The 25851-nt window shown below is 42.8% G+C and overlaps 28 non-coding genes across 28 annotated transcripts; all 28 read right to left on the bottom strand.

Annotated features, from left to right (window-relative positions):
• Positions 1–849: 849 nt before the first annotated feature.
• On the bottom strand, positions 850–932 carry TRNAL-UAG (transfer RNA leucine (anticodon UAG)). The gene has a single exon. It is a non-coding gene; the product is annotated as a tRNA-Leu (tRNA).
• Positions 933–1958: 1026 nt separating this feature from the next.
• TRNAL-AAG (transfer RNA leucine (anticodon AAG)) lies at positions 1959–2041 on the bottom strand. The gene has a single exon. It is a non-coding gene; the product is annotated as a tRNA-Leu (tRNA).
• Positions 2042–2218: 177 nt separating this feature from the next.
• On the bottom strand, positions 2219–2301 carry TRNAL-CAG (transfer RNA leucine (anticodon CAG)). The gene has a single exon. It is a non-coding gene; the product is annotated as a tRNA-Leu (tRNA).
• A 632-nt stretch (positions 2302–2933) lies between these two features.
• TRNAL-UAG (transfer RNA leucine (anticodon UAG)) lies at positions 2934–3016 on the bottom strand. The gene has a single exon. It is a non-coding gene; the product is annotated as a tRNA-Leu (tRNA).
• A 1026-nt stretch (positions 3017–4042) lies between these two features.
• TRNAL-AAG (transfer RNA leucine (anticodon AAG)) lies at positions 4043–4125 on the bottom strand. The gene has a single exon. It is a non-coding gene; the product is annotated as a tRNA-Leu (tRNA).
• A 186-nt stretch (positions 4126–4311) lies between these two features.
• On the bottom strand, positions 4312–4394 carry TRNAL-AAG (transfer RNA leucine (anticodon AAG)). The gene has a single exon. It is a non-coding gene; the product is annotated as a tRNA-Leu (tRNA).
• Positions 4395–6135: 1741 nt separating this feature from the next.
• On the bottom strand, positions 6136–6218 carry TRNAL-AAG (transfer RNA leucine (anticodon AAG)). The gene has a single exon. It is a non-coding gene; the product is annotated as a tRNA-Leu (tRNA).
• Positions 6219–6407: 189 nt separating this feature from the next.
• On the bottom strand, positions 6408–6490 carry TRNAL-CAG (transfer RNA leucine (anticodon CAG)). Its single transcript has one exon. It is a non-coding gene; the product is annotated as a tRNA-Leu (tRNA).
• A 2013-nt stretch (positions 6491–8503) lies between these two features.
• Positions 8504–8586, bottom strand: TRNAL-CAG (transfer RNA leucine (anticodon CAG)). Its single transcript has one exon. It is a non-coding gene; the product is annotated as a tRNA-Leu (tRNA).
• Positions 8587–9218: 632 nt separating this feature from the next.
• TRNAL-UAG (transfer RNA leucine (anticodon UAG)) lies at positions 9219–9301 on the bottom strand. Its single transcript has one exon. It is a non-coding gene; the product is annotated as a tRNA-Leu (tRNA).
• Positions 9302–10327: 1026 nt separating this feature from the next.
• On the bottom strand, positions 10328–10410 carry TRNAL-AAG (transfer RNA leucine (anticodon AAG)). Its single transcript has one exon. It is a non-coding gene; the product is annotated as a tRNA-Leu (tRNA).
• Positions 10411–10599: 189 nt separating this feature from the next.
• Positions 10600–10682, bottom strand: TRNAL-CAG (transfer RNA leucine (anticodon CAG)). Its single transcript has one exon. It is a non-coding gene; the product is annotated as a tRNA-Leu (tRNA).
• A 632-nt stretch (positions 10683–11314) lies between these two features.
• TRNAL-UAG (transfer RNA leucine (anticodon UAG)) lies at positions 11315–11397 on the bottom strand. Its single transcript has one exon. It is a non-coding gene; the product is annotated as a tRNA-Leu (tRNA).
• Positions 11398–12423: 1026 nt separating this feature from the next.
• TRNAL-AAG (transfer RNA leucine (anticodon AAG)) lies at positions 12424–12506 on the bottom strand. Its single transcript has one exon. It is a non-coding gene; the product is annotated as a tRNA-Leu (tRNA).
• A 189-nt stretch (positions 12507–12695) lies between these two features.
• Positions 12696–12778, bottom strand: TRNAL-CAG (transfer RNA leucine (anticodon CAG)). The gene has a single exon. It is a non-coding gene; the product is annotated as a tRNA-Leu (tRNA).
• Positions 12779–13410: 632 nt separating this feature from the next.
• Positions 13411–13493, bottom strand: TRNAL-UAG (transfer RNA leucine (anticodon UAG)). The gene has a single exon. It is a non-coding gene; the product is annotated as a tRNA-Leu (tRNA).
• Positions 13494–14519: 1026 nt separating this feature from the next.
• TRNAL-AAG (transfer RNA leucine (anticodon AAG)) lies at positions 14520–14602 on the bottom strand. The gene has a single exon. It is a non-coding gene; the product is annotated as a tRNA-Leu (tRNA).
• Positions 14603–16887: 2285 nt separating this feature from the next.
• Positions 16888–16970, bottom strand: TRNAL-CAG (transfer RNA leucine (anticodon CAG)). The gene has a single exon. It is a non-coding gene; the product is annotated as a tRNA-Leu (tRNA).
• Positions 16971–17602: 632 nt separating this feature from the next.
• TRNAL-UAG (transfer RNA leucine (anticodon UAG)) lies at positions 17603–17685 on the bottom strand. The gene has a single exon. It is a non-coding gene; the product is annotated as a tRNA-Leu (tRNA).
• Positions 17686–18711: 1026 nt separating this feature from the next.
• TRNAL-AAG (transfer RNA leucine (anticodon AAG)) lies at positions 18712–18794 on the bottom strand. Its single transcript has one exon. It is a non-coding gene; the product is annotated as a tRNA-Leu (tRNA).
• Positions 18795–18983: 189 nt separating this feature from the next.
• Positions 18984–19066, bottom strand: TRNAL-CAG (transfer RNA leucine (anticodon CAG)). The gene has a single exon. It is a non-coding gene; the product is annotated as a tRNA-Leu (tRNA).
• Positions 19067–19697: 631 nt separating this feature from the next.
• Positions 19698–19780, bottom strand: TRNAL-UAG (transfer RNA leucine (anticodon UAG)). Its single transcript has one exon. It is a non-coding gene; the product is annotated as a tRNA-Leu (tRNA).
• A 1026-nt stretch (positions 19781–20806) lies between these two features.
• On the bottom strand, positions 20807–20889 carry TRNAL-AAG (transfer RNA leucine (anticodon AAG)). The gene has a single exon. It is a non-coding gene; the product is annotated as a tRNA-Leu (tRNA).
• Positions 20890–21078: 189 nt separating this feature from the next.
• Positions 21079–21161, bottom strand: TRNAL-CAG (transfer RNA leucine (anticodon CAG)). The gene has a single exon. It is a non-coding gene; the product is annotated as a tRNA-Leu (tRNA).
• A 632-nt stretch (positions 21162–21793) lies between these two features.
• On the bottom strand, positions 21794–21876 carry TRNAL-UAG (transfer RNA leucine (anticodon UAG)). Its single transcript has one exon. It is a non-coding gene; the product is annotated as a tRNA-Leu (tRNA).
• A 1297-nt stretch (positions 21877–23173) lies between these two features.
• On the bottom strand, positions 23174–23256 carry TRNAL-CAG (transfer RNA leucine (anticodon CAG)). Its single transcript has one exon. It is a non-coding gene; the product is annotated as a tRNA-Leu (tRNA).
• A 632-nt stretch (positions 23257–23888) lies between these two features.
• On the bottom strand, positions 23889–23971 carry TRNAL-UAG (transfer RNA leucine (anticodon UAG)). The gene has a single exon. It is a non-coding gene; the product is annotated as a tRNA-Leu (tRNA).
• Positions 23972–24997: 1026 nt separating this feature from the next.
• Positions 24998–25080, bottom strand: TRNAL-AAG (transfer RNA leucine (anticodon AAG)). Its single transcript has one exon. It is a non-coding gene; the product is annotated as a tRNA-Leu (tRNA).
• Positions 25081–25851: the final 771 nt, after the last annotated feature.

The following is a 25851-nucleotide window of genomic DNA, read 5'->3' as shown; positions in this document are numbered from 1 at the left end:
CACATCTTAGGCCATGAGTGGCTATAGCAAGAAAAAAATTCACTGCACTTTTCCAAAAAGACAACCATATAAGCCCATGTGAGGGAAATGATCTGATTTTCTCCCTCAAGAAAAAACAAGATTAAACACAGGTTTGTCAGAAGTGGGATTTGAACCCACGCCTCCAGGAGAGAGTGCGACCTGAACGCAGCACCTTAGACCACTCGGCCATCCTGACTTGCATTTGCAGCACCTTCCACAAGCCAGACAGCCATGCAAGTTTGGTACCGAAAAGGCATGCCCTCAATTTATTTATCCCATTATAAGCATTTCCAACAGATCTTTGAACAATCCATACAGAGCAGTACCTATGAAGAACTCTTTAGACCTTTAAAGCGTACAAAGAGAAAGTGCTATTCACCAGCCACTTGAACGGCGCAAAGCTGCTTTGAAATTGAGTCAACAGCCACATCTTGCCTGACTAAAGCAAATTCAACAAGGGAGCTCAATGTCACAACATAGGGTGGAATACACAAATCTAAGCAGCCCCTGATCACAGCCCTGAGGACATTGCTGTAAGTGTGCTGGAGTACAGCTGTCTACCAGGTGCTTGGCATTCTTCCAAATTTGCATGGCCTGTCTGGCCAGGGAATACAAGAGCATGACTCTTCTAGATGAGCTCTTACATGGGTCCTAAGCTCATTTGGTAAGGATTGCACTTTATCAGCAAGACTTTGTAAAACAGAAATATATGAGAAACCCAAGCTCTCTTGACTAGACGAGGACGGAATAACGTCCCAGGTGAAGACGAAGAGATGCAACTTCCATCAGATGTTATCCTGATGAAGAAGATTATATCTCCAAAAGTCATTTCAGAAGTGGGATTCGAACCCACGCCTCCAGAGGAGACTGCAGCCTAAACACAGCGCCTTAGACCACTCGGCCATCCTGACAGTGAAGAATCCTAAGAAATGTATAAAAGTCACTCAGAAATTTCTGCGTCCATGCAAGCTTGAAATAATTTCAACCTTCAAACACAAGGTGCAACTTTTTGCACAGGACAATAAACACAGAAGATCACATATGAAAGCATTTCTTTTCACATGTGTACTGTTTTTATGCTTTTAGAATAACTTATACCTCTCACCAGCTATTTAGGGTTCTGTATCCTACTCACAAAATTATCTTGCCTGCGACCTCTCTCTTTATACACAAACAACTATTGCTCAGGAAGTAGGAAGGCAGAAGGTGGGGCAGTTTATGCAAATTCATGCTGTCAATGTGCCTTGCAGATTCATGCAGAATTTCTAGATCCTTGCTGGAAACAAGAGAGCAGGCCTTGTTTCAGATCAACTGTCCCTAGCAAGGAACGTCTGAGCACATCCATTCTTTTGCTCTCTAGCCCCTGGCTTGGGACTCACCCTCACTGGCTGAGGAGTGAAGTTCTGCATACCAACGTTGCATAGAAGGTATGTTTGTGATTGGTTTGAGATGGGTGGGAGGTCAAGAGCAGGGAACAGCAAGTCACCTTCACTTCTAGTCTCCTCTTCTATGCCTACCTGCCGTTCACTCACTCTGTCTTTGTTTCATTCTCTCCTTCCTCAACACCCCATCTCACTCACTGGCTCTATCATTTGTGCTCTTTCCCCTTGCTCTTCATTTCATAGTGGAAACATCTCTTGAATGGATCATTAGAAAATGAGGTTACATAAAATTAAAAATCTACTTATTGGAAACCAAAAATATCACAAGACTGAATGTAAGCCATTTCTTCAATAAAAGGGATTTTTTAGGCACCCCCCAAAAAACACATAAAACACCACTAGTGCTAGAAGAATATTATACGAGCTTGAAGACAGAATTGGGCAAATTCATTTGCAGTTGAAACTGAAGTTTGGTACTTATTCAGATATTATATGCACTGCCAATTTTTAGCTGAGATTCTGAAGGAACGCAGTGACAAAATGGACTTAAAGTTTTATCAGAAGTGGGATTCGAACCCACGCCTCCAGGAGTGACTGCGGCCTTAACGCAGCGCCTTAGACCACTCGGCCATCCTGACCACATGTTGCTTGTCCATCTACATAGTGAGAAAGATAGTGTGAACAAAAAAAACACACATCTTAGGCCATAAGTGGCTATAGCAAGAAAAAAACTCACTGCACTTTTCCAAAAAGACAACCATATAAGCCCATGTGAGGGAAATGATCTGATTTTCTCCCTCAAGAAAAAAGAAGATTGTCAGAAGTGGGATTTGAACCCACGCCTCCAGAAGAGACTGCAACCTGAACGCAGCGCCTTAGACCACTCGGCCATCCTGACTTGCATTTGCAGCACCTTCCACAAGCCAGACAGCCATGCAAGTGGGGTACCGAAAAGGCATGCCCTCAATTTATTTATCCCATTATAAGCATTTCCAACAGATCTTTGAACAATCCATACAGAGCAGTACCTATGAAGAACTCTTTAGACCTTTAATGAGTACAAAGAGAAAGTGCTATTCACCAGCCACTTGAACGGCCCAAAGCTGCTTTGAAATTGAGTCAATAGCCACATCTTGGCTGACTAAAGCAAATTCAACAAGGGATCTCAATGTCACAACATAGGGTGGAATTCGCAAATCTAAGCAGCCCCTGATCACTGCCCTGAGGAAATTGCTGTAAGTGTGCTGGAGTACAGCTGTCTACCAGGTGCTTGGCATTCTTCCAAATTTGTATGGCCTGTCTGGCCAGGGAATACAAGAGAATGACTCTTCTAGATGAGCTCTTACATGGGTCCTAAGCTCATTTGGTAAGGATTGCACTTTATCAGCAAGACTTTGTACAACAGAAATATATGAGAAACCCAAGCTCTTTTGACTAGACGAGGACAGAATAACGTCCCAGGTGAAGACGAACAGAAGCAACTTCCATCAGATGTTATCTTGATGAAGAAGATTAGATCTCCAAAAGTCATTTCAGAAGTGGGATTTGAACCCACGCCTCCATAGGAGACTGCGGCCTAAACACAGCGCCTTAGACCACTCGGCCATCCTGACAGTGAAGAGTCCTAAGAAATGTATAAAAGTCACTCAGAAATGTCTGCGTCCATGCAAGCTTGAAATAATTTCAACCTTCAAACACAAGGTGCAACTTTTTGCACAGGACAATAAACACAGAAGATCACATATGAAAGCATTTCATTTCACAGGTGTACTGTTTTTATGCTTTTAGAATAACTTATACCTCTCACCAGCTATTTAGGGTTCTGTATCCTACTCACAAAATTATCTTGCCTGCGACCTTTCTCTCTATACACAAACAACTACTGCTCAGGAAGTAGGAAGGCAGAAGGTGGGGCAGTTTATGCAAATTTATGCTGTCAATGTGCCTTGCACATTCATGCAGAATTTCTAGATCCTTGCTGGAAACAAGAGAGCACGCCTTGTTTCAGATCAACTGTCCCTAGCAAGGAACGTCTGAGCACATCCATTCTTTTGCTCTCTAGCCCCTGGCTTGGGTCTCACCCCCACTGGCTGAGGAGTGAAGTTCTGCATACCAACGTTGCATAGAAGGTATGTTTGTGATTGGTTTGAGATGGGTGGGAGGTCAAGAGCAGGGAAAAGCAAGTCACCTTCCCTTCTAGTCTCCTCTTCTATGCCTACCTGCCGTTCACTCACTCTGTCTTTGTTTCATTCTCTCCTTCCTCAACACCCCATCTCACTCACTGGCTCTATCATTTGTGCTCTTTCCCCTTGCTCTTCATTTCATAGTGGAAACATCTCTTGAATGGATCATTAGAAAATGAGGTTACATAAAATTAAAAATCTACTTATTGGAAACCAAAAATATCACAAGACTGAATGTAAGCCATTTCTTCAATAAAAGGGATTTTTTAGGCACCCCCCAAAAAACACATAAAACACCACTAGTGCTAGAAGAATATTATACGAGCTTGAAGACAGAATTGGGCAAATTCATTTGCAGTTGAAACTGAAGTTTGGTACTTATTCAGATATTATATGCACTGCCAATTTTTAGCTGAGATTCTGAAGGAACGCAGAGACAAAATGGACTTAAAGTTTTGTCAGAAGTGGGATTCGAACCCACGCCTCCAGGAGAGACTGCAGCCTTAACACAGCGCCTTAGACCACTCGGCCATCCTGACCACATGTTGCTTGTCCATCTACATAGTGAGAAAGATAGCGTGAACAAAAAAAACACACATCTTAGGCCATAAGTGGCTATAGCAAGAAAAAAACTCACTGCACTTTTCCAAAAAGACAACCATATAAGCCCATGTGAGGGAAATGATTTGATTTTCTCCCTCAAGAAAAAAGATTAAACACAGGTTTGTCAGAAGTGGGATTTGAACCCACACCTCCAGAAGAGACTGCAACCTTAACGCAGCGCCTTAGACCACTTGGCCATCCTGACTTGCATTTGCAGCACCTTCCACAAGCCAGACAGCCATGCAAGTTTGGTACCGAAAAGGCATGCCCTCAATTTATTTATCCCATTATAAGCATTTCCAACAGATCTTTGAACAATCCATACAGAGCAGTACCTATGAAGAACTCTTTAGACCTTTAAAGCGTACAAAGAGAAAGTGCTATTCACCAGCCACTTGAACGGCCCAAAGCTGCTTTGAAATTGAGTCAACAGCCACATCTTCGCTGACTAAAGCAAATTCAACAAGGGAGCTCAATGTCACAACATAGGGTGGTATACGCAAATCTAAGCAGCCCCTGATCACAGCCCTGAGGACATTGCTGTAAGTGTGCTGGAGTACAGCTGTCTACCAGGTGCTTGGCATTCTTCCAAATTTGCATGGCCTGTCTGGCCAGGGAATACAAGAGCATGACTCTTCTAGATGAGCTCTTACATGGGTCCTAAGCTCATTTGGTAATGATTGCACTTTATCAGCAAGACTTTGTACAACAGAAATATATGAGAAACCCAAGCTCTCTTGACTAGACGAGGACGGAATAACGTCCCAGGTGAAGACGAACAGATGCAACTTCCATCAGATGTTATCCTGATGAAGAAGATTATATCTCCAAAAGTCATTTCAGAAGTGGGATTCGAACCCACGCCTCCAGAGGAGACTGCAGCCTAGACACAGCGCCTTAGACCACTCGGCCATCCTGACAGTGAAGAGTCCTAAGAAATGTATAAAAGTCACTCAGAAATTTCTGCGTCCATGCAAGCTTGAAATAATTTCAACCTTCAAACACAAGGTGCAACTTTTTGCACAGGACAATAAACACAGAAGATCACATATGAAAGCATTTCATTTCACAGTTGTACTGTTTTTATGCTTTTAGAATAACTTATACCTCTCACCAGCTATTTAGGGTTCTGTATCCTACTCACAAAATTATCTTGCCTGCGACCTCTCTCTTTATACACAAACAACTACTGCTCAGGAAGTAGGAAGGCAGAAGATGGGGCAGTTTATGCAAATTTATGCTGTCAATGTGCCTTGCAGATTCATGCAGAATTTCTAGATCCTTGTTGGAAACAAGAGAGCAGGCCTTGTTTCAGATCAACTGTCCCTAGCAAGGAACGTCTGAGCACATCCATTCTTTTGCTCTCTAGCCCCTGGCTTGGGACTCACCCTCACTGGCTGAGGAGTGAAGTTCTGCATACCAACGTTGCATAGAAGGTATGTTTGTGATTGGTTTGAGATGGGTGGGAGGTCAAGAGCAGGGAAAAGCAAGTCACCTTCCCTTCTAGTCTCCTCTTCTATGCCTACCTGCCGTTCACTCACTCTGTCTTTGTTTCATTCTCTCCTTCCTCAACACCCCATCTCACTCACTGGCTCTATCATTTGTGCTCTTTCCCCTTGCTCTTCATTTCATAGTGGAAACATCTCTTGAATGGATCATTAGAAAATGAGGTTACATAAAATTAAAAATCTACTTATTGGAAACCAAAAATATCACAAGACTGAATGTAAGCCATTTCTTCAATAAAAGGGATTTTTTAGGCACCCCCGAAAAAACACATAAAACACCACTAGTGCTAGAAGAATATTATACGAGCTTGAAGACAGAATTGGGCAAATTCATTTGCAGTTGAAACTGAAGTTTGGTACTTATTCAGATATTATATGCACTGCCAATTTTTAGCTGAGATTCTGAAGGAACGCAGAGACAAAATGGACTTAAAGTTTTGTCAGAAGTGGGATTCGAACCCACGCCTCCAGGAGAGACTGCGGCCTTAACGCAGTGCCTTAGACCACTCGGCCATCCTGACCACATGTTGCTTGTCTATCTACATAGTGAGAAAGATAGCGTGAACAAACAAAACACACATCTTAGGCCATGAGTGGCTATAGCAAGAAAAAAACTCACTGCACTTTTCCAAAAAGACAACCATATAAGCCCATGTGAGGGAAATGATCTGATTTTCTCCCTCAAGAAAAAAGAAGATTAAACACAGGTTTGTCAGAAGTGGGATTTGAACCCACACCTCCAGAAGAGACTGCGACCTGAACGCAGCGCCTTAGACCACTCTGCCATCCTGACTTGCATTTGCAGCACCTTCCACAAGCCAGACAGCCATGCAAGTTTGGTACCGAAAAGGCATGCCCTCAATTTATTTATCCCTTTATAAGCATTTCCAACAGATCTTTGAACAATCCATACAGAGCAGTACCTATGAAGAACTCTTTAGACCTTTAAAGCGTACAAAGAGAAAGTGCTATTCACCAGCCACTTGAACGGCCCAAAGCTGCTTTGAAATTGAGTCAACAGCCACATCTTCGCTGACTAAAGCAAATTCAACAAGGGAGCTCAATGTCACAACATAGGGTGGAATACGCAAATCTAAGCAGCCCCTGATCACAGCCCTGAGGACATTGCTGTAAGTGTGCTGGAGTACAGCTGTCTACCAGGTGCTTGGCATTCTTCCAAATTTGCATGGCCTGTCTGGCCAGGGAATACAAGAGCATGACTCTTCTAGATGAGCTCTTACATGGGTCCTAAGCTCATTTGGTAATGATTGCACTTTATCAGCAAGACTTTGTACAACAGAAATATATGAGAAACCCAAGCTCTCTTGACTAGACGAGGACGGAATAACGTCCCAGGTGAAGACGAACAGATGCAACTTCCATCAGATGTTATCCTGATGAAGAAGATTATATCTCCAAAAGTCATTTCAGAAGTGGGATTCGAACCCACGCCTCCAGAGGAGACTGCAGTCTAGACACAGCGCCTTAGACCACTCGGCCATCCTGACAGTGAAGAGTCCTAAGAAATGTATAAAAGTCACTCAGAAATTTCTGCGTCCATGCAAGCTTGAAATAATTTCAACCTTCAAACACAAGGTGCAACTTTTTGCACAGGACAATAAACACAGAAGATCACATATGAAAGCATTTCATTTCACAGGTGTACTGTTTTTATGCTTTTAGAATAACTTATACCTCTCACCAGCTATTTAGGGTTCTGTATCCTACTCACAAAATTATCTTGCCTGCGAACTCTCTCTTTATACACAAACAACTACTGCTCAGGAAGTAGGAAGGCAGAAGATGGGGCAGTTTATGCAAATTTATGCTGTCAATGTGCCTTGCAGATTCATGCAGAATTTCTAGATCCTTGTTGGAAACAAGAGAGCAGGCCTTGTTTCAGATCAACTGTCCCTAGCAAGGAACGTCTGAGCACATCCATTCTTTTGCTCTCTAGCCCCTGGCTTGGGACTCACCCTCACTGGCTGAGGAGTGAAGTTCTGCATACCAATGTTACATAGAAGGTATGTTTGTGATTGGTTTGAGATGGGTGGGAGGTCAAGAGCAGGGAAAAGCAAGTCACCTTCACTTCTAGTCTCCTCTTCTATGCCTACCTGCCGTTCACTCACTCTGTCTTTGTTTCATTCTCTCCTTCCTCAACACCCCATCTCACTCACTGGCTCTATCATTTGTGCTCTTTCCCCTTGCTCTTCATTTCATAGTGGAAACATCTCTTGAATGGATCATTAGAAAATGAGGTTACATAAAATTAAAAATCTACTTATTGGAAACCAAAAATATCACAAGACTGAATGTAAGCCATTTCTTCAATAAAAGGGATTTTTTAGGCACCCCCCAAAAAACACATAAAACACCACTAGTGCTAGAAGAATATTATACAAGCTTGAAGACAGAATTGGGCAAATTCATTTGCAGTTGAAACTGAAGTTTGGTACTTATTCAGATATTATATGCACTGCCAATTTTTAGCTGAGATTCTGAAGGAACGCAGAGACAAAATGGACTTAAAGTTTTGTCAGCAGTGGGATTCGAACCCACGCCTCCAGGAGAGACTGCGGCCTTAATGCAGTGCCTTAGACCACTCGGCCATCCTGACCACAAGTTGCTTGTTCATCTACATAGTGAGAAAGATAGTGTGAACAAAAAAAACACACATCTTAGGCCATGAGTGGCTATAGCAAGAAAAAAACTCACTGCACTTTTCCAAAAAGACAACCATATAAGCCCATGTGAGGGAAATGATCTGATTTTCTCCCTCAAGAAAAAAGAAGATTAAACACAGGTTTGTCAGAAGTGGGATTTGAACCCACGCCTCCAGAAGAGACTGCGACCTGAACGCAGCGCCTTAGACCACTCGGCCATCCTGACTTGCATTTGCAGCACCTTCCACAAGCCAGAAAGCCATGCAAGTTTGGTACCGAAAAGGCATGCCCTCAATTTATTTATCCCATTATAAGCATTTCCAACAGATCTTTGAACAATCCATACAGAGCAGTACCTATGAAGAACTCTTTAGACCTTTAAAGCGTACAAAGAGAAAGTGCTATTCACCAGCCACTTGAACGGCCCAAAGCTGCTTTGAAATTGCGTCAACAGCCACATCTTGGCTGACTAAAGCAAATTCAACAAGGGAGCTCAATGTCACAACATAGGGTGGAATACGCAAATCTAAGCAGCCCCTGATCACAGCCCTGAGGACATTGCTGTAAGTGTGCTGGAGTACAGCTGTCTACCAGGTGCTTGGCATTCTTCCAAATTTGCATGGCCTGTCTGGCCAGGGAATACAAGAGCATGACTCTTCTAGATGAGCTCTTACATGGGTCCTAAGCTCATTTGGTAAGGATTGCACTTTATCAGCAAGACTTTGTACAACAGAAATATATGAGAAACCCAAGCTCTCTTGACTAGACGAGGACGGAATAACGTCCCAGGTGAAGACGAACAGATGCAACTTCCATCAGATGTTATCCTGATGAAGAAGATTATATCTCCAAAAGTCATGTCAGAAGTGGGATTCGAACCCACGCCTCCAGAGGAGACTGCGGCCTAAACACAGCGCCTTAGACCACTCTGCCATCCTGACAGTGGAGAGTCCTAAGAAATGTATAAAAGTCACTCAGAAATTTCTGCGTCCATGCAAGTTTGAAATAATTTCAACCTTCAAACACAAGGTGCAACTTTTTGCACAGGACAATAAACACAGAAGATCACATATGAAAGCATTTCATTTCACAGGTGTACTGTTTTTATGCTTTTAGAATAACTTATACCTCTCACCAGCTATTTAGGGTTCTGTATCCTACTCACAAAATTACCTTGCCTGCGACCTCTCTCTTTATACACAAACAACTACTGCTCAGGAAGTAGGAAGGCAGAAGGTGGGGCAGTTTATGCAAATTTATGCTGTCAATGTGCCTTGCAGATTCATGCAGAATTTCTAGTTCCTTGCTGGAAACAAGAGAGCAGGCCTTGTTTCAGATCAACTGTCCCTAGCAAGGAACGTCTGAGCACATCCATTCTTTTGCTCTCTAGCCCCTGGCTTGGGACTCACCCTCACTGGCTGAGGAGTGAAGTTCTGCATACCAACGTTGCATAGAAGGTATGTTTGTGATTGGTTTGAGATGGGTGGGAGGTCAAGAGCAGGGAAAAGCAAGTCACATTCACTTCTAGTCTCCTCTTCTATGCCTACCTGCCGTTCACTCACTCTGTCTTTGTTTCATTCTCTCCTTCCTCAACACCCCATCTCACTCACTGGCTCTATCATTTGTGCTCTTTCCCCTTGCTCTTCATTTCATAGTGGAAACATCTCTTGAATGGATCATTAGAAAATGAGGTTACATAAAATTAAAAATCTACTTATTGGAAACCAAAAATATCACAAGACTGAATGTAAGCCATTTCTTCAATAAAAGGGATTTTTTAGGCATCCCCCAAAAAACACATAAAACACCACTAGTGCTAGAAGAATATTATACGAGCTTGAAGACAGAATTGGGCAAATTCATTTGCAGTTGAAACTGAAGTTTGGTACTTATTCAGATATTATATGCACTGCCAATTTTTAGCTGAGATTCTGAAGGAACGCAGTGACAAAATGGACTTAAAGTTTTGTCAGAAGTGGGATTTGAACCCACGCCTCCAGGAGAGACTGTGGCCTTAACGCAGCGCCTTAGACCACTCGGCCATCCTGACCACATGTTGCTTGTCCATCTACATAGTGAGAAAGATAGTGTGAACAAAAAAAACACACATCTTAGGCCATAAGTGGCTATAGCAAGAAAAAAACTCACTGCACTTTTCCAAAAAGACAACCATATAAGCCCATGTGAGGGAAATGATCTGATTTTCTCCCTCAAGAAAAAAGAAGATTAAACACAGGTTTGTCAGAAGTGGGATTTGAACCCACGCCTCCAGAAGAGACTGCGACCTGAACGCAGCGCCTTAGACCACTCGGCCATCCTGACTTGCATTTGCAGCACCTTCCACAAGCCAGACAGCCATGCAAGTTTGGTACCGAAAAGGCATGCCCTCAATTTATTTATCCCATTATAAGCATTTCCAACAGATCTTTGAACAATCCATACAGAGCAGTACCTATGAAGAACTCTTTAGACCTTTAAAGCGTACAAAGAGAAAGTGCTATTCACCAGCCACTTGAACGGCCCAAAGCTGCTTTGAAATTGAGTCAACAGCCACATCTTGGCTGACTAAAGCAAATTCAACAAGGGAGCTCAATGTCACAACATAGGGTGGAATACGCAAATCTAAGCAGCCCCTGATCACAGCCCTGAGGACATTGCTGTAAGTGTGCTGGAGTACAGCTGTCTACCAGGTGCTTGGCATTCTTTCAAATTTGCATGGCCTGTCTGGCCAGGGAATACAAGAGCATGACTCTTCTAGATGAGCTCGTACATGGGTCCTAAGCTCATTTGGTAAGGATTGCACTTTATCAGCAAGACTTTGTACAACAGAAATATATGAGAAACCCAAGCTCTCTTGACAAGACGAGGACGTAATAACGTCCCAGGTGAAGACGAACAGATGCAACTTCCATCAGATGTTATCCTGATGAAGAAGATTATATCTCCAAAAGTCATGTCAGAAGTGGGATTCGAACCCATGCCTCCAGAGGAGACTGCGGCCTAAACACAGCGCCTTAGACCACTCGGCCATTCTGACAGTGGAGACTCCTAAGAAATGTATAAAAGTCACTCAGAAATTTCTGCGTCCATGCAAGCTTGAAATAATTTCAACCTTCAAACACAAGGTGCAACTTTTTGCACAGGACAATAAACACAGAAGATCACATATGAAAGCATTTCATTTCACAGGTGTACTGTTTTTATGCTTTTAGAATAACTTATACCTCTCACCAGCTATTTAGGGTTCTGTATCCTACTCACAAAATTACCTTGCCTGCGACCTCTCTCTTTATACACAAACAACTACTGCTCAGGAAGTAGGAAGGCAGAAGGTGGGGCAGTTTATGCAAATTTATGCTGTCAATGTGCCTTGCAGATTCATGCAGAATTTCTAGTTCCTTGCTGGAAACAAGAGAGCAGGCCTTGTTTCAGATCAACTGTCCCTAGCAAGGAACGTCTGAGCACATCCATTCTTTTGCTCTCTAGCCCCTGGCTTGGGACTCACCCTCACTGGCTGAGGAGTGAAGTTCTGCATACCAACGTTGCATAGAAGGTATGTTTGTGATTGGTTTGAGATGGGTGGGAGGTCAAGAGCAGGGAAAAGCAAGTCACCTTCACTTCTAGTCTCCTCTTCTATGCCTACCTGCCGTTCACTCACTCTGTCTTTGTTTCATTCTCTCCTTCCTCAACACCCCATCTCACTCACTGGCTCTATCATTTGTGCTCTTTCCCCTTGCTCTTCATTTCATAGTGGAAACATCTCTTGAATGGATCATTAGAAAATGAGGTTACATAAAATTTAAAATCTACTTATTGGAAACCAAAAATATCACAAGACTGAATGTAAGCCATTTCTTCAATAAAAGGGATTTTTTAGGCATCCCCCAAAAAACACATAAAACACCACTAGTGCTAGAAGAATATTATACGAGCTTGAAGACAGAATTGGGCAAATTCATTTGCAGTTGAAACTGAAGTTTGGTACTTATTCAGATATTATATGCACTGCCAATTTTTAGCTGAGATTCTGAAGGAACGCAGTGACAAAATGGACTTAAAGTTTTGTCAGAAGTGGGATTCGAACCCACGCCTCCAGGAGAGACTGCGGCCTTAACGCAGCGCCTTAGACCACTCGGCCATCCTGACCACATGTTGCTTGTTCATCTACATAGTGAGAAAGATAGTGTGAACAAAAAAAACACACATCTTAGGCCATGAGTGGCTATAGCAAGAAAAAAATTCACTGCACTTTTCCAAAAAGACAACCATATAAGCCCATGTGAGGGAAATGATCTGATTTTCTCCCTCAAGAAAAAAGAAGATTAAACACAGGTTTGTCAGAAGTGGGATTTGAACCCACGCCTCCAGAAGAGACTGCGACCTGAACGCAGCGCCTTAGACCACTCGGCCATCCTGACTTTCATTTGCAGCACCTTCCACAAGCCAGACAGCCATGCAAGTGGGGTACTGAAAAGGCATGCCCTCAATTTATTTATCCCATTATAAGCATTTCCAACAGATCTTTGAACAATCCATACAGAGCAGTACCTATGAAGAACTCTTTAGACCTTTAATGAGTACAAAGAGAAAGTGCTATTCACCAGCCACTTGAACGGCCCAAAGCTGCTTTGAAATTGAGTCAATAGCCACATCTTGGCTGACTAAAGCAAATTCAACAAGGGATCTCAATGTCACAACATAGGGTGGAATTCGCAAATCTAAGCAGCCCCTGATCACTGCCCTGAGGAAATTGCTGTAAGTGTGCTGGAGTCCAGCTGTCTACCAGGTGCTTGGCATTCTTCCAAATTTGTATGGCCTGTCTGGCCAGGGAATACAAGAGAATGACTTTTCTAGATGAGCTCTTACATGGGTCATAAGCTCATTTGGTAAAGATTGCACTTTATCAGCAAGACTTTGTACAACAGAAATATATGAGAAACCCAAGCTCTCTTGACTAGACGAGGACAGAATAACGTCCCAGGTGAAGACGAACAGAAGCAACTTCCATCAGATGTTATCCTGATGAAGAAGATTATATCTCCAAAAGTCATTTCAGAAGTGGGATTTGAACCCACGCCTCCATAGGAGACTGCGGCCTAAACACAGCGCCTTAGACCACTCGGCCATCCTGACAGTGAAGAGTCCTAAGAAATGTATAAAAGTCACTCAGAAATGTCTGCGTCCATGCAAGCTTGAAATAATTTCAACCTTCAAACACAAGGTGCAACTTTTTGCACAGGACAATAAACACAGAAGATCACATATGAAAGCATTTCATTTCACAGGTGTACTGTTTTTATGCTTTTAGAATAACTTATACCTCTCACCAGCTATTTAGGGTTCTGTATCCTACTCACAAAATTATCTTGCCTGCGACCTTTCTCTCTATACACAAACAACTACTGCTCAGGAAGTAGGAAGGCAGAAGGTGGGGCAGTTCATGCAAATTTATGCTGTCAATGTGCCTTGCACATTCATGCAGAATTTCTAGATCCTTGCTGGAAACAAGAGAGCACGCCTTGTTTCAGATCAACTGTCCCTAGCAAGGAACGTCTGAGCACATCCATTCTTTTGCTCTCTAGCCCCTGGCTTGGGTCTCACCCCCACTGGCTGAGGAGTGAAGTTCTGCATACCAACGTTGCATAGAAGGTATGTTTGTGATTGGTTTGAGATGGGTGGGAGTTCAAGAGCAGGGAAAAGCAAGTCACTTTCACTTCTAGTCTCCTCTTCTATGCCTACCTGCCGTTCACTCACTCTGTCTTTGTTTCATTCTCTCCTTCCTCAACACCCCATCTCACTCACTCGCTCTATCATTTGTGCTCTTTCCCCTTGCTCTTCATTTCATAGTGGAAACATCTCTTGAATGGATCATTAGAAAATGAGGTTACATAAAATTAAAAATCTACTTATTGGAAACCAAAAATATCACAAGACTGAATGTAAGCCATTTCTTCAATAAAAGGGATTTTTTAGGCACCCCCGAAAAAACACATAAAACACCACTAGTGCTAGAAGAATATTATACGAGCTTGAAGACAGAATTGGGCAAATTCATTTGCAGTTGAAACTGAAGTTTGGTACTTATTCAGATATTATATGCACTGCCAATTTTTAGCTGAGATTCTGAAGGAACGCAGAGACAAAATGGACTTAAAGTTTTGTCAGAAGTGGGATTCGAACCCACGCCTCCAGGAGAGACTGCGGCCTTAACGCAGCGCCTTAGACCACTCGGCCATCCTGACCACATGTTGCTTGTCCATCTACATAGTGAGAAAGATAGCGTGAACAAACAAAACACACATCTTAGGCCATAAGTGGCTATAGCAAGAAAAAAACTCACTGCACTTTTCCAAAAAGACAACCATATAAGCCCATGTGAGGGAAATGATCTGATTTTCTCCCTCAAGAAAAAAGAAGATTAAACACAGGTTTGTCAGAAGTGGGATTTGAAACCACACCTCCAGAAGAGACAGCAACCTTAACGCAGCGCCTTAGACCACTCGGCCATCCTGACTTGCATTTGCAGCACCTTCCACAAGCCAGACAGCCATGCAAGTTTGGTACCGAAAAGGCATGCCCTCAATTTATTTATCCCTTTATAAGCATTTCCAACAGATCTTTGAACAATCCATACAGAGCAGTACCTATGAAGAACTCTTTAGACCTTTAAAGCGTACAAAGAGAAAGTGCTATTCACCAGCCACTTGAACGGCCCAAAGCTGCTTTGAAATTGAGTCAACAGCCACATCTTCGCTGACTAAAGCAAATTCAACAAGGGAGCTCAATGTCACAACATAGGGTGGAATACGCAAATCTAAGCAGCCCCTGATCACAGCCCTGAGGACATTGCTGTAAGTGTGCTGGAGTACAGCTGTCTACCAGGTGCTTGGCATACTTCCAAATTTGCATGGCCTGTCTGGCCAGGGAATACAAGAGCATGACTCTTCTAGATGAGCTCTTACATGGGTCCTAAGCTCATTTGGTAATGATTGCACTTTATCAGCAAGACTTTGTACAACAGAAATATATGAGAAACCCAAGCTCTCTTGACTAGACGAGGACGGAATAACGTCCCAGGTGAAGACGAACAGATGCAACTTCCATCAGATGTTATCCTGATGAAGAAGATTATATCTCCAAAAGTCATTTCAGAAGTGGGATTCGAACCCACGCCTCCAGAGGAGACTGCAGCCTAGACACAGCGCCTTAGACCACTCGGCCATCCTGACAGTGAAGAGTCCTAAGAAATGTATAAAAGTCACTCAGAAATTTCTGCGTCCATGCAAGCTTGAAATAATTTCAACCTTCAAACACAAGGTGCAACTTTTTGCACAGGACAATAAACACAGAAGATCACATATGAAAGCATTTCATTTCACAGGTGTACTGTTTTTATGCTTTTAGAATAACTTATACCTCTCACCAGCTATTTAGGGTTCTGTATCCTACTCACAAAATTATCTTGCCTGCGAACTCTCTCTTTATACACAAACAACTACTGCTCAGGAAGTAGGAAGGCAGAAGATGGGGCAGTTTATGCAAATTTATGCTGTCAATGTGCCTTGCAGATTCATGCAGAATTTCTAGATCCTTGTTGGAAACAAGAGAGCAGGCCTTGTTTCAGATCAACTGTCCCTAGCAAGGAACGTCTGAGCACATCCATTCTTTTGCTCTCTAGCCCCTGGCTTGGGACTCACCCTCACTGGCTGAGGAGTGAAGTTCTGCATACCAATGTTACATAGAAGGTATGTTTGTGATTGGTTTGAGATGGGTGGGAGGTCAAGAGCAGGGAAAAGCAAGTCACCTTCACTTATAGTCTCCTCTTCTATGCCTACCTGCCGTTCACTCACTCTGTCTTTGTTTCATTCTCTCCTTCCTCAACACCCCATCTCACTCACTGGCTCTATCATTTGTGCTCTTTCCCCTTGCTCTTCATTTCATAGTGGAAACATCTCTTGAATGGATCATTAGAAAATGAGGTTACATAAAATTAAAAATCTACTTATTGGAAACCAAAAATATCACAAGACTGAATGTAAGCCATTTCTTCAATAAAAGGGATTTTTTAGGCACCCCCCAAAAAACACATAAAACACCACTAGTGCTAGAAGAATATTATACAAGCTTGAAGACAGAATTGGGCAAATTCATTTGCAGTTGAAACTGAAGTTTGGTACTTATTCAGATATTATATGCACTGCCAATTTTTAGCTGAGATTCTGAAGGAACGCAGAGACAAAATGGACTTAAAGTTTTGTCAGCAGTGGGATTCGAACCCACGCCTCCAGGAGAGACTGCGGTCTTAATGCAGTGCCTTAGACCACTCGGCCATCCTGACCACAAGTTGCTTGTTCATCTACATAGTGAGAAAGATAGTGTGAACAAAAAAAACACACATCTTAGGCCATGAGTGGCTATAGCAAGAAAAAAACTCACTGCACTTTTCCAAAAAGACAACCATATAAGCCCATGTGAGGGAAATGATCTGATTTTCTCCCTCAAGAAAAAAGAAGATTAAACACAGGTTTGTCAGAAGTGGGATTTGAACCCACGCCTCCAGAAGAGACTGCGACCTGAACGCAGCGCCTTAGACCACTCGGCCATCCTGACTTGCGTTTGCAGCACCTTCCACAAGCCAGAAAGCCATGCAAGTTTGGTACCGAAAAGGCATGCCCTCAATTTATTTATCCCATTATAAGCATTTCCAACAGATCTTTGAACAATCCATACAGAGCAGTACCTATGAAGAACTCTTTAGACCTTTAAAGCGTACAAAGAGAAAGTGCTATTCACCAGCCACTTGAACGGCCCAAAGCTGCTTTGAAATTGCGTCAACAGCCACATCTTGGCTGACTAAAGCAAATTCAACAAGGGAGCTCAATGTCACAACATAGGGTGGAATACGCAAATCTAAGCAGCCCCTGATCACAGCCCTGAGGACATTGCTGTAAGTGTGCTGGAGTACAGCTGTCTACCAGGTGCTTGGCATTCTTCCAAATTTGCATGGCCTGTCTGGCCAGGGAATACAAGAGCATGACTCTTCTAGATGAGCTCTTACATGGGTCCTAAGCTCATTTGGTAAGGATTGCACTTTATCAGCAAGACTTTGTACAACAGAAATATATGAGAAACCCAAGCTCTCTTGACTAGACGAGGACGGAATAACGTCCCAGGTGAAGACGAACAGATGCAACTTCCATCAGATGTTATCCTGATGAAGAAGATTATATCTCCAAAAGTCATGTCAGAAGTGGGATTCGAACCCACGCCTCCAGAGGAGACTGCGGCCTAAACACAGCGCCTTAGACCACTCTGCCATCCTGACAGTGGAGAGTCCTAAGAAATGTATAAAAGTCACTCAGAAATTTCTGCGTCCATGCAAGTTTGAAATAATTTCAACCTTCAAACACAAGGTGCAACTTTTTGCACAGGACAATAAACACAGAAGATCACATATGAAAGCATTTCATTTCACAGGTGTACTGTTTTTATGCTTTTAGAATAACTTATACCTCTCACCAGCTATTTAGGGTTCTGTATCCTACTCACAAAATTACCTTGCCTGCGACCTCTCTCTTTATACACAAACAACTACTGCTCAGGAAGTAGGAAGGCAGAAGGTGGGGCAGTTTATGCAAATTTATGCTGTCAATGTGCCTTGCAGATTCATGCAGAATTTCTAGTTCCTTGCTGGAAACAAGAGAGCAGGCCTTGTTTCAGATCAACTGTCCCTAGCAAGGAACGTCTGAGCACATCCATTCTTTTGCTCTCTAGCCCCTGGCTTGGGACTCACCCTCACTGGCTGAGGAGTGAAGTTCTGCATACCAACGTTGCATAGAAGGTATGTTTGTGATTGGTTTGAGATGGGTGGGAGGTCAAGAGCAGGGAAAAGCAAGTCACCTTCACTTCTAGTCTCCTCTTCTATGCCTACCTGCCGTTCACTCACTCTGTCTTTGTTTCATTCTCTCCTTCCTCAACACCCCATCTCACTCACTGGCTCTATCATTTGTGCTCTTTCCCCTTGCTCTTCATTTCATAGTGGAAACATCTCTTGAATGGATCATTAGAAAATGAGGTTACATAAAATTAAAAATCTACTTATTGGAAACCAAAAATATCACAAGACTGAATGTAAGCCATTTCTTCAATAAAAGGGATTTTTTAGGCATCCCCCAAAAAACACATAAAACACCACTAGTGCTAGAAGAATATTATACGAGCTTGAAGACAGAATTGGGCAAATTCATTTGCAGTTGAAACTGAAGTTTGGTACTTATTCAGATATTATATGCACTGCCAATTTTTAGCTGAGATTCTGAAGGAACGCAGTGACAAAATGGACTTAAAGTTTTGTCAGAAGTGGGATTCGAACCCACGCCTCCAGGAGAGACTGCGGCCTTAACGCAGCGCCTTAGACCACTCGGCCATCCTGACCACATGTTGCTTGTCCATCTACATAGTGAGAAAGATAGTGTGAACAAAAAAAACACACATCTTAGGCCATAAGTGGCTATAGCAAGAAAAAAACTCACTGCACTTTTCCAAAAAGACAACCATATAAGCCCATGTGAGGGAAATGATCTGATTTTCTCCCTCAAGAAAAAAGAAGATTAAACACAGGTTTGTCAGAAGTGGGATTTGAACCCACGCCTCCAGAAGAGACTGCGACCTGAACGCAGCGCCTTAGACCACTCGGCCATCCTGACTTGCATTTGCAGCACCTTCCACAAGCCAGACAGCCATGCAAGTTTGGTACCGAAAAGGCATGCCCTCAATTTATTTATCCCATTATAAGCATTTCCAACAGATCTTTGAACAATCCATACAGAGCAGTACCTATGAAGAACTCTTTAGACCTTTAAAGCGTACAAAGAGAAAGTGCTATTCACCAGCCACTTGAACGGCCCAAAGCTGCTTTGAAATTGAGTCAACAGCCACATCTTGGCTGACTAAAGCAAATTCAACAAGGGAGCTCAATGTCACAACATAGGGTGGAATACGCAAATCTAAGCAGCCCCTGATCACAGCCCTGAGGACATTGCTGTAAGTGTGCTGGAGTACAGCTGTCTACCAGGTGCTTGGCATTCTTTCAAATTTGCATGGCCTGTCTGGCCAGGGAATACAAGAGCATGACTCTTCTAGATGAGCTCGTACATGGGTCCTAAGCTCATTTGGTAAGGATTGCACTTTATCAGCAAGACTTGTACAACAGAAATATATGAGAAACCCAAGCTCTCTTGACAAGACGAGGACGTAATAACGTCCCAGGTGAAGACGAACAGATGCAACTTCCATCAGATGTTATCCTGATGAAGAAGATTATATCTCCAAAAGTCATGTCAGAAGTGGGATTCGAACCCACGCCTCCAGAGGAGACTGCGGCCTAAACACAGCACCTTAGACCACTCGGCCATTCTGACAGTGGAGACTCCTAAGAAATGTATAAAAGTCACTCAGAAATTTCTGCGTCCATGCAAGCTTGAAATAATTTCAACCTTCAAACACAAGGTGCAACTTTTTGCACAGGACAATAAACACAGAAGATCACATATGAAAGCATTTCATTTCACAGGTGTACTGTTTTTATGCTTTTAGAATAACTTATACCTCTCACCAGCTATTTAGGGTTCTGTATCCTACTCACAAAATTACCTTGCCTGCGACCTCTCTCTTTATACACAAACAACTACTGCTCAGGAAGTAGGAAGGCAGAAGGTGGGGCAGTTTATGCAAATTTATGCTGTCAATGTGCCTTGCAGATTCATGCAGAATTTCTAGTTCCTTGCTGGAAACAAGAGAGCAGGCCTTGTTTCAGATCAACTGTCCCTAGCAAGGAACGTCTGAGCACATCCATTCTTTTGCTCTCTAGCCCCTGGCTTGGGACTCACCCTCACTGGCTGAGGAGTGAAGTTCTGCATACCAACGTTGCATAGAAGGTATGTTTGTGATTGGTTTGAGATGGGTGGGAGGTCAAGAGCAGGGAAAAGCAAGTCACCTTCACTTCTAGTCTCCTCTTCTATGCCTACCTGCCGTTCACTCACTCTGTCTTTGTTTCATTCTCTCCTTCCTCAACACCCCATCTCACTCACTGGCTCTATCATTTGTGCTCTTTCCCCTTGCTCTTCATTTCATAGTGGAAACATCTCTTGAATGGATCATTAGAAAATGAGGTTACATAAAATTAAAAATCTACTTATTGGAAACCAAAAATATCACAAGACTGAATGTAAGCCATTTCTTCAATAAAAGGGATTTTTTAGGCATCCCCCAAAAAACACATAAAACACCACTAGTGCTAGAAGAATATTATACGAGCTTGAAGACAGAATTGGGCAAATTCATTTGCAGTTGAAACTGAAGTTTGGTACTTATTCAGATATTATATGCACTGCCAATTTTTAGCTGAGATTCTGAAGGAACGCAGTGACAAAATGGACTTAAAGTTTTGTCAGAAGTGGGATTCGAACCCACGCCTCCAGGAGAGACTGCGGCCTTAACGCAGCGCCTTAGACCACTCGGCCATCCTGACCACATGTTGCTTGTCCATCTACATAGTGAGAAAGATAGTGTGAACAAAAAAAACACACATCTTAGGCCATAAGTGGCTATAGCAAGAAAAAAACTCACTGCACTTTTCCAAAAAGACAACCATATAAGCCCATGTGAGGGAAATGATCTGATTTTCTCCCTCAAGAAAAAAGAAGATTAAACACAGGTTTGTCAGAAGTGGGATTTGAACCCACGCCTCCAGAAGAGACTGCGACCTGAACGCTGCGCCTTAGACCACTCGGCCATCCTGACTTGCATTTGCAGCACCTTCCACAAGCCAGACAGCCATGCAAGTTTGGTACCGAAAAGGCATGCCCTCAATTTATTTATCCCATTATAAGCATTTCCAACAGATCTTTGAACAATCCATACAGAGCAGTACCTATGAAGAACTCTTTAGACCTTTAAAGCGTACAAAGAGAAAGTGCTATTCACCAGCCACTTGAACGGCCCAAAGCTGCTTTGAAATTGAGTCAACAGCCACATCTTGGCTGACTAAAGCAAATTCAACAAGGGAGCTCAATGTCACAACATAGGGTGGAATACGCAAATCTAAGCAGCCCCTGATCACAGCCCTGAGGACATTGCTGTAAGTGTGCTGGAGTACAGCTGTCTACCAGGTGCTTGGCATTCTTTCAAATTTGCATGGCCTGTCTGGCCAGGGAATACAAGAGCATGACTCTTCTAGATGAGCTCGTACATGGGTCCTAAGCTCATTTGGTAAGGATTGCACTTTATCAGCAAGACTTTGTACAACAGAAATATATGAGAAACCCAAGCTCTCTTGACAAGACGAGGACGTAATAACGTCCCAGGTGAAGACGAACAGATGCAACTTCCATCAGATGTTATCCTGATGAAGAAGATTATATCTCCAAAAGTCATGTCAGAAGTGGGATTCGAACCCACGCCTCCAGAGGAGACTGCGGCCTAAACACAGCGCCTTAGACCACTCGGCCATTCTGACAGTGGAGACTCCTAAGAAATGTATAAAAGTCACTCAGAAATTTCTGCGTCCATGCAAGCTTGAAATAATTTCAACCTTCAAACACAAGGTGCAACTTTTTGCACAGGACAATAAACACAGAAGATCACATATGAAAGCATTTCATTTCACAGGTGTACTGTTTTTATGCTTTTAGAATAACTTATACCTCTCACCAGCTATTTAGGGTTCTGTATCCTACTCACAAAATTACCTTGCCTGCGACCTCTCTCTTTATACACAAACAACTACTGCTCAGGAAGTAGGAAGGCAGAAGGTGGGGCAGTTTATGCAAATTTATGCTGTCAATGTGCCTTGCAGATTCATGCAGAATTTCTAGTTCCTTGCTGGAAACAAGAGAGCAGGCCTTGTTTCAGATCAACTGTCCCTAGCAAGGAACGTCTGAGCACATCCATTCTTTTGCTCTCTAGCCCCTGGCTTGGGACTCACCCTCACTGGCTGAGGAGTGAAGTTCTGCATACCAACGTTGAATAGAAGGTATGTTTGTGATTGGTTTGAGATGGGTGGGAGGTCAAGAGCAGGGAAAAGCAAGTCACCTTCCCTTCTAGTCTCCTCTTCTATGCCTACCTGCCGTTCACTCACTCTGTCTTTGTTTCATTCTCTCCTTCCTCAACACCCCATCTCACTCACTGACTCTATCATTTGTGCTCTTTCCCCTTGCTCTTCATTTCATAGTGGAAACATCTCTTGAATGGATCATTAGAAAATGAGGTTACATAAAATTAAAAATCTACTTATTGGAAACCTAAAATATCACAAGACTGAATGTAAGCCATTTCTTCAATAAAAGGGATTTTTTAGGCACCCCCCAAAAAACACATAAAACACCACTAGTGCTAGAAGAATATTATACGAGCTTGAAGACAGAATTGGGCAAATTCATTTGCAGTTGAAACTGAAGTTTGGTACTTATTCAGATATTATATGCACTGCCAATTTTTAGCTGAGATTCTGAAGGAACGCAGAGACAAAATGGACTTAAAGTTTTGTCAGAAGTGGGATTCGAACCCACGCCTCCAGGAGTGACTGCGGCCTTAATGCAGTGCCTTAGACCACTCGGCCATCCTGACCACAAGTTGCTTGTTCATCTACATAGTGAGAAAGATAGTGTGAACAAACAAAACACACATCTTAGGCCATGAGTGGCTATAGCAAGAAAAAAATCACTGCACTTTTCCAAAAAGACAACCATATAAGCCCATGTGAGGGAAATGATCTGATTTTCTCCCTCAAGAAAAAAGAAGATTAAACACAGGTTTGTCAGAAGTGGGATTTGAACCCACGCCTCCAGAAGAGACTGCGACCTGAACGCAGCACCTTAGACCACTCGGCCATCCTGACTTTCATTTGCAGCACCTTCCACAAGCCAGACAGCCATGCAAGTGGGGTACTGAAAAGGCATGCCCTCAATTTATTTATCCCATTATAAGCATTTCAAACAGATCTTTGAACAATCCATACAGAGCAGTACCTATGAAGAACTCTTTAGACCTTTAATGAGTACAAAGAGAAAGTGCTATTCACCAGCCACTTGAACGGCCCAAAGCTGCTTTGAAATTGAGTCAATAGCCACATCTTGGCTGACTAAAGCAAATTCAACAAGGGATCTCAATGTCACAACATAGGGTGGAATTCGCAAATCTAAGCAGCCCCTGATCACTGCCCTGAGGAAATTGCTGTAAGTGTGCTGGAGTCCAGCTGTCTACCAGGTGCTTGGCATTCTTCCAAATTTGTATGGCCTGTCTGGCCAGGGAATACAAGAGAATGACTTTTCTAGATGAGCTCTTACATGGGTCATAAGCTCATTTGGTAAAGATTGCACTTTATCAGCAAGACTTTGTACAACAGAAATATATGAGAAACCCAAGCTCTCTTGACTAGACGAGGACAGAATAACGTCCCAGGTGAAGACGAACAGAAGCAACTTCCATCAGATGTTATCATGATGAAGAAGATTATATCTCCAAAAGTCATTTCAGAAGTGGGATTTGAACCCACGCCTCCATAGGAGACTGCGGCCTAAACACAGCGCCTTAGACCACTCGGCCATCCTGACAGTGAAGAGTCCTAAGAAATGTATAAAAGTCACTCAGAAATGTCTGCGTCCATGCAAGCTTGAAATAATTTCAACCTTCAAACACAAGGTGCAACTTTTTGCACAGGACAATAAACACAGAAGATCACATATGAAAGCATTTCATTTCACAGGTGTACTGTTTTTATGCTTTTAGAATAACTTATACCTCTCACCAGCTATTTAGGGTTCTGTATTCTACTCACAAAATTATCTTGCCTGCAACCTTTCTCTCTATACACAAACAACTACTGCTCAGGAAGTAGGAAGGCAGAAGGTGGGGCAGTTCATGCAAATTTATGCTGTCAATGTGCCTTGCACATTCATGCAGAATTTCTATATCCTTGCTGGAAACAAGAGAGCACGCCTTGTTTCAGATCAACTGTCCCTAGCAAGGAACGTCTGAGCACATCCATTCTTTTGCTCTCTAGCCCCTGGCTTGGGTCTCACCCCCACTGGCTGAGGAGTGAAGTTCTGCATACCAACGTTGCATAGAAGGTATGTTTGTGATTGGTTTGAGATGGGTGGGAGTTCAAGAGCAGGGAAAAGCAAGTCACTTTCACTTCTAGTCTCCTCTTCTATGCCTACCTGCCGTTCACTCACTCTGTCTTTGTTTCATTCTCTCCTTCCTCAACACCCCATCTCACTCACTCGCTCTATCATTTGTGCTCTTTCCCCTTGCTCTTCATTTCATAGTGGAAACATCTCTTGAATGGATCATTAGAAAATGAGGTTACATAAAATTAAAAATCTACTTATTGGAAACCAAAAATATCACAAGACTGAATGTAAGCCATTTCTTCAATAAAAGGGATTTTTTAGGCACCCCCCAAAAAACACATAAAACACCACTAGTGCTAGAAGAATATTATACGAGCTTGAAGACAGAATTGGGCAAATTCATTTGCAGTTGAAACTGAAGTTTGGTACTTATTCAGATATTATATGCACTGCCAATTTTTAGCTGAGATTCTGAAGGAACGCAGAGACAAAATGGACTTAAAGTTTTGTCAGAAGTGGGATTCGAACCCACGCCTCCAGGAGAGACTGCGGCCTTAACGCAGCGCCTTAGACCACTCGGCCATCCTGACCACATGTTGCTTGTCCATCTACATAGTGAGAAAGATAGCGTGAACAAACAAAACACACATCTTAGGCCATAAGTGGCTATAGCAAGAAAAAAACTCACTGCACTTTTCCAAAAAGACAACCATATAAGCCCATGTGAGGGAAATGATCTGATTTTCTCCCTCAAGAAAAAAGAAGATTAAACACAGGTTTGTCAGAAGTGGGATTTGAAACCACACCTCCAGAAGAGACAGCAACCTTAACGCAGCGCCTTAGACCACTCGGCCATCCTGACTTGCATTTGCAGCACCTTCCACAAGCCAGACAGCCATGCAAGTTTGGTACCGAAAAGGCATGCCCTCAATTTATTTATCCCTTTATAAGCATTTCCAACAGATCTTTGAACAATCCATACAGAGCAGTACCTATGAAGAACTCTTTAGACCTTTAAAGCGTACAAAGAGAAAGTGCTATTCACCAGCCACTTGAACGGCCCAAAGCTGCTTTGAAATTGAGTCAACAGCCACATCTTCGCTGACTAAAGCAAATTCAACAAGGGAGCTCAATGTCACAACATAGGGTGGAATACGCAAATCTAAGCAGCCCCTGATCACAGCCCTGAGGACATTGCTGTAAGTGTGCTGGAGTACAGCTGTCTACCAGGTGCTTGGCATTCTTCCAAATTTGCATGGCCTGTCTGGCCAGGGAATACAAGAGCATGACTCTTCTAGATGAGCTCTTACATGGGTCCTAAGCTCATTTGGTAATGATTGCACTTTATCAGCAAGACTTTG

Source organism: Lissotriton helveticus, chromosome 8, assembly GCF_964261635.1.
Source record: "Lissotriton helveticus chromosome 8, aLisHel1.1, whole genome shotgun sequence".
Taxonomy (NCBI): domain Eukaryota; kingdom Metazoa; phylum Chordata; class Amphibia; order Caudata; family Salamandridae; genus Lissotriton; species Lissotriton helveticus.
This window is presented reverse-complemented; position numbering and strand designations above follow the sequence as displayed.